Raw genomic sequence first — 6,945 nt, 5'->3', positions numbered from 1 at the left:
TCTTTTTTGCTTGTTTTCTCTACTTTTTTTTCTCTCTCAACAGGTGATCCAGGTGATTGATATATATATGTTTTTTTTGTCCCCCCACCTCTTTTTTGTTTTGTGCCCTTTATCACCGTTCCTCTTCCCTGCTGTTTTTCTTTCCCTGCTTCTCTTTCTTTCTCATTTTCCCTTCCCCCAGTCATGTCTGTCCCCTATGTAACAACTGAAAATAAAATAAAATAAACAATAAAAACAAAGGTCATTCAAATGGACCAATACGGCAAGGTTGGGGTGGTCCACTTGGTGAAGTAAATCCGTTGGGCATCTTCCTTGGCCTTTAGACAATAATTCTGATGGCAAAAGATCCAAACAGGACAGGCGGACAAAAAAAAAAAAAAAAAAAAAAAGACTTGTGGAACAAGTCCTTTGGACAGATGGGATCAAAGGGATAAGGATTAGGATTCAACTTTATTGTCATTACACACGTATAAATACAGAGTAACGAAATACAGTTTACATCTAATCAGAAGTGCAACGAGCAGTAAGTGCAACAAGAGCAGATTAAATATAGGTAAGGGTAGTATAAAAGGTGGGAACAGTTATGTACACAGCAAATTCAAAAGTGTTAAATGTTTTGGTGTTAGTAGTCTCAGAGTTAATTTTACTCTAAGTAGAGTCACATTCTTTTAATGTAACTCTGAGGTGTAAAATAATCGTAGTTAAAATCGAGTGTTAAAAATCAGTGTTTCTATTTCAAATCTGGAGGTGTTACAATGGAAACATTAACTCTTGACCTCTTAACTCTGAACTCCTACACGGGCTATGACACCAATAGAGTAAATTCACAGACTCCGCCCCCAGCACGGCTCCAATCGAAGCTGAAGTGAAGCCGTTTCAAAACATTTTGCTCTACATATTTGAGTTGTTTGCCATGCTTGGTAAGTCATGTTTTCAAAGATTGTTTCAATTATTGTTATTAGCTTTTACTTCTGTGGCTCTTTGGAGTTGAGACAAAGCTGTGTGAAAGGCATTAGCCATGTTGCTCGGTGATAGCATAATATTCTGTTTTAGCTAGCTGAAAGGTATTGTTTCCGGGCAAATACCACAGCCTTGAAAAAAAAGCTTGCATGTGAATTTTCAGTCAAATTTCTTGGTCAAATACACTTAAAACAATGTCTAGAATGTGAAATGTTGATATAATGGTGCTACTTGAAGCCTGAAAACGATCTCCCATAAAAACGAGCAAACAGCAGTATCACATGTCCCAAGTCCCGACTGAGTTCTACGTTAGCATTTAGATTCCTCCAGAGTTTTGTGCACACGGTTTTAGGTAAAAATGAAAAAGGTTTAGGTTTTACATTTAGTTCAGTATTACCTGTTGTCTGTGTCCTTGTCTTTTGGGAAAATACTTTACACAAGTAATGGCTCAAAAAGGATTCCTTTTTTTTTTTTTTTTTTTTTTAACTGTGCTGCAATTGATTTGTGCCATTAATTAGTGTCAACTAATTTTTATTCAATCTCCACATAGGATATGCTTGTGAAGATGGAATATGGGGGAGAGCAGAAGTGCGTTGAAGTTCCACAAAGTGATGAATTAAGGACATGCATATTGTATTTTGTATTTATTGAAATAAGTGATGAGAATGCTGTTATTTGCATTTACCAGCTCACCTATGTCAGACCTTTTGATAAACGAAATTCTAATGAAAGTGAGAACATGTACACTGTTACATCTTTCAGAAAATGTTTTGAAATTGTGGTGCACAGTTCAGAATAAATATTTTTCAAAAACCATTGCGTCTTTTTAGTGAATGTTTATTTCCAAAAGAAATTTCTAGAAGTTCAGAACAGTAAAATTCCCGCTTTTTAGAATTAATTATAAGATAACTCTTACGTAGCTAAACTAAAATACTCTTTGAGAGTTAATATATAAACTCTTAACACCAAGTGCCAAATTATCAACTCCAGAGAGATTTGGTGTCTAACACTAAATCAGAGTTAACGTACCAACTCTCCAAAAAGAGTCAAATTAACACTCTCTGGTGTGGACCCATATAGACACTTTAAAGTGTTGAAATCAAATCTGACAGTGTTAATTTGGACATGCTGGATTTGCTGTGTACAAATAAGTAGTGCTGTCAGTGTTAATCTTGTTAAAATAACGTTAACGCCATAACCGCATTAACGCGGCAAATCTCCGTTAGCGAGTCACCCCGTGCGTGGGGCTGCATGACGCTAATGTGTTAATGAGCTAACTGCGCTAACGCGTTGACGCCGTGCAGCCCCATGCACAGGGCGATCCGCGCTAACTCGCTAACGTATATTTGCCGCGTTAATCTGGTTATGGTGTTAATGTCATTTTAACAAGATTAACGCTGACAGCACTACAAATAAGTTAAGTATACAGAGGTTTGTATTGCTACACAGAGAGCAAATATACAGATGTACTACGGACAAATGTACAGATGTACTGATATACAGCTGAACTGTACAGCATACAGATGTTCTATATTGCTATACAGACGGGCAGATATACAGATGTACTATGAACAAATATACAGATGTGCTATATATTCAGATGTACCGATGTGTGGTTAACAAATCTAGTGCTATGAATATATCTACAGTAGTGGAAGAGTAGTGCTCTGAACAGACTATAATAGTGAACAGTGTAAGTGTAAGTACGTACTATAACAGAGACTATGCTATGTCAGTGTCCTAAACTATAGCAGTCCCCAATGTGAGCATACAGTGAATGTTGAGAATGAATGACAATTATGATCATGGTCACTGGGAGGGATAAGGGGGAGGAGGAGTGTAGAAGGTTAAGTGAGTGTGGGGGAAAGGTTCAGCGGAGGGCTGAGTTCACAAGGGTGACAACTGTGGGGAAGAAGCTGTTCCAGTTTTAACCTGCTGTAGCACCTTCTACAGGACCGTTCTGGAGGGGAGAAGCTGGAAGAGTTGATTGGCAGGATGAGAGGAGTCCCTGAGAATGATGTGTGCTCGGCGTACACATGTCTTCTTGTGGACATGCTCAATGGCAGGAAGTGGAGTCCCTGAGATGCGTTGGGCAGTTTTCACCACCCGCTGCAGTGCCTCGCGGTCAGCAACAGAGCAATTCCCATACCAGACTGTGACACAGTTGGTCAGGATGCTCTCTATTGCACAGCGGTAGAAGTTACCCAGTATGTCAGTAGACAGGTGGTTCTTCTTCAGTGTCCTTAAGAAAAAGAGGCACTGATGGGCCCTCTTGACTGGGCTGGAGATGTTAGTTGACCAGGACAGATTTTCAGAGATGTGGGTCCCCAGAACTTGAAGGTGGAAGTCCGTTCAACAGCCGTGCCATTTATGTAGATGGGGACATGGGTGTCTCTCTTCTGCCTCCTTAAGTCCACAATGAGCTCCTTGGTTTTGCTGGTATTCAGGAGCAGGTTATTGTCAGTGCACCATACAGCTAGGTGCTTTAGCTCTTCCCTTTAGTCAGACTCATTGTTGTCACTGATGAGACCAATCACTGTGGTGTTATCCAGAAAACTGATGATGGAGTTTGATCTATACCTAGGCTGCAGTCATAGGTGAAAATGGAGTAGAGAAACGGGCTCAGCACACAGCCCTGTGGAGTGCCAGTGTTGAGTGTGATGGTGGTAAAGCAGTTATGGCCTGACCTAATATGCTGGGGTCTATTGGTCAGAAAGTCCATGATCCAGTTACAGATAAAGTCCAAGATCCATATTTTTAGTGATCAGTTTAGAGGGAATAACTGTATTATTGTAACTGTAATATTCTTGTTGTCCAGGTGTGAGAGTACACAGTAAAGCTCTGTGGATATAGCATTGTCTGTGCTCCTATTGCTTCGATAGGCAAATTGGTGAGGATGCAGTGCGTGCGTGTGTGTGTGGAAGGGGGGGGGGGGCATGTTTTGAGGTGTACCAGGGCCAGTCGCTCAAAGCATTTCATAACTATGGGTGTGAGTGCTACAGGGCGATAGTTGTTCAGGCACGTTGGTGATGAGTGTTTCGGCACTGGCACAATGGAGATGGTCTTGAAGCATGCTCGTACTACTGCCTGGGCAAGCGACAGGTTAAACATGTCTGTAAAGACCCCTGCAAGATGTTCAGCAAATGCCCGAAGCACACGTACAGGAATGCCATCAGGGCCAGCAGCCTTGCAAGCGTTGATACTGCTCAGTGCGTTATTGACATCTATGATGGTAAGAGTGAGGGTATAGCAGTCATCAGAGGGTAGGGTTTTGGCAGACTTTTCCTTGTTGTTCTTGTTATAATGAGTGTAAAACTCATTTAGCTCACTGAGGGAGGACACATTCATGGCTGTCTGTGTGGAATTGCTGGCCTTATAGTCAGAGATGGCCCGAGTTCTCAGCCACATGTGTCATGGGTCAGACTTGAAAAGGGTTCCTCCACCTTCAGCTTGTAGCTGTGCTTAGCAATCTTGATGCCCCTCCTCAGATCTGCCCTGGACATACTGTAGGCCTGAACACCACCTGATCTGAATTGTTACGTGCCTTTAGTAGAATCCGTACTTTCTTGTGCATCCATGGTTTCTGATTGGGTACATTGTAATCTGCTTTTCTGTGGTAACATTGTCAATTGTGGTGTTGATGTATTCCAGTACTGAGTATGTGTAAGAGTCGATGTGAATGTGAGAGCCACAGGTGGCCTGAGATGCAAACATGCTCCAGCCCAGTCTGTGTTTTTAAACCAGTCCTGGAGTACAGCATCTACTCCCGCTGGCCACACTTCGATTGTCTTCATTAATGGTTTCATATGGTTGATGAGCGGTGAATAAGTAGAAATGTTTGGCAAAAACAAAACACACCATCTCATACTAACTATCAGCTGGTGGAGAGGTGATTATTTGGGATTTTTTTGCAGACACAAGATTTGGTCACCTTGTAGTTTCCTGAGGCTAAAGTTTGGCTCAAACATGGCATGCAACAGGAGAATGATCCCAACAAGCACAGCAGCAAATCTACAACAGAATGACTGACAAAGAAAAGAATCAAGATGCTGTAATGATCCAGGCCTCAACCTGATTGAAACGCTGTGGTGGGATTGTAAGAGAGCTGTCCAAGAAGAGTGGACCAAAATTCCTCCATAACAACACGAAAGACTCTTCTACAAGTTATGGAATCATGGTCTTAATTTTTAACAAGATTCCATCTGTAAGGTTTTATCCTTGTGTCGTGCACTGTTAAACCAACACCTCTACAAATAGTCTTTAGCCACAGGAGCTAAGGTTTTGGTACTGCCTTCATAGCTTTGAGCCATCCACGCAAAATGCAGATTGCATACTCATTGTGATTACAGTAACATCTGTTAGATTTCATGCAATTTGCAGTAAACGATCTCCCACAGGCATTGTAAATTATTTGCGTGACTCGTTTAAACATCCTCCTCTTGAAAGGGAAACTCTTACAAATACACGTTACACAGCCAGCTACAAAAATACTCCCGCTCGCAACTTTCAGTAACAAAACTGACACTGTGACTCTTTAGTAAATACAGCAGCGGACATCAGTAAATCTGGTCTTAAATGTTCATTCTTCCCCAAAATTCCAACATTTGTATTGAAGGGCTATCGTTTACATGCTGTTCTCATTTTAATGATCTGCATAAAACAGCGGAGTTGTGGTGAATTGAGGGGTGTGTCCATTTTCTGCAAATTGTAGTTTCAACACGGTGGACGCATAGCTTAATATTGTTAAAGACACTGATCAAGATTGTTTGGATTCTCAGCCCACCACCTTCCCCCTTCCCTAAGTCAAAGTTATCAATTCTCCTGCTCACTTTTCCTCAAACTCAATGATATTTTCAACCTCAGGTAGGAAAGGTGAGTAAGAGAATAGTAAGAAGAAAAAGGAAACGGAGGAGGAGGGGTGAAAATGTGAGAGATAAAATAACATCTGTGATGTGTAATAACTATATTTACACTTAATGCAATGACATTTTGTCATAACTGCTGCTAAATGGGCAACATTTGACAGATTTTGCAGCACAGACATCATATAAATCAATTTTAGCGATGACGCTGTTCTATGTAACATGCTTTCCTCTGTAACACATCTAAATTACTGCATTGGCTGCATCTTGCCAGTTTGCCAGTTTGTGGTTTAACTGAATTTCTTCTGACTCTAACTTCAAACGTGGTTTCACAGCAGTGTTGCACAGATGGATTTCTCTGTCAGCACAGAATTAAAAAGCGCTAACTTCAAAGATACTAACAGATTACAGATATCTATTCATTATTTTTGATATCTCTTTCTAAACAGAGCGGTGTAATAAGAAAAGGAACAGGTCACAAATGAGGCAGCTGTAAATAATGAATAAAATACATGCTTCACAGAGCTGTTAGGAGGAGCTATTATGAACTTTCTGGTTAATGTAATAGCCATCCATTTAGCAATAAGTCAGGTGATGAACAAAGACTGTTGGACATCAATACCACACTCTCTAAGTACTGAAGACCTAATGGACCTGAGAGAGGAAAGCACCGCTCAGCCTTGTGATAAATGGACTCCTGCACACGCTCACATTAACTGTTTGGACGACCAGTGCAACTGCACTCAACAAAGTAAAAAAAAAAAAAAAGCTTTTGCTCACTACCTAATGCCTACCACTACCTAATTCTCTTTAAGTTGTGAAAGCTTGTGGGACAGAATATGTTTTTAGAAGAAACACCATTACCCTTTAGGTTCTAATAACTCAAGATGATAGAAAACAAATGATGTCCTTGATAGAGTCTGGGTTTTTTCAGGATATTTGAAACTAAACTGAAGCTGGCTTTGTTCAGATGTTAATTTGCAGTCGGTAAATACGTTCTTTAAATTGAGCATTAAATACATAGAAGAAAACTTTGAACTCTCTTTGGCGAGGTTTCTTGTAATTTATTTAATGACACATGACACGACACATGGTCTATACCAGGGGTCGGCAACCTGCGGCT

At 40.6% G+C, this 6,945-nt stretch overlaps 1 long non-coding RNA gene across 1 annotated transcript; it reads left to right on the top strand.

Annotated features, from left to right (window-relative positions):
- Positions 1–616: 616 nt before the first annotated feature.
- LOC148102207 (uncharacterized) lies at positions 617–1,773 on the top strand. The gene is made up of 2 exons (XR_015719362.1): positions 617–920; positions 1,511–1,773. It is a non-coding gene; the product is annotated as an uncharacterized LOC148102207 (long non-coding RNA).
- Positions 1,774–6,945: the final 5,172 nt, after the last annotated feature.

The sequence above is a fragment of the Neolamprologus brichardi genome, chromosome 7 (genome assembly GCF_056152115.1).
Source record: "Neolamprologus brichardi isolate AB-2024 chromosome 7, ASM5615211v1, whole genome shotgun sequence".
NCBI classification, from domain to species: domain Eukaryota; kingdom Metazoa; phylum Chordata; class Actinopteri; order Cichliformes; family Cichlidae; genus Neolamprologus; species Neolamprologus brichardi.
Note: the sequence above shows the minus strand (reverse complement) of the source record. Positions and strands in the feature narration are given on the sequence as shown.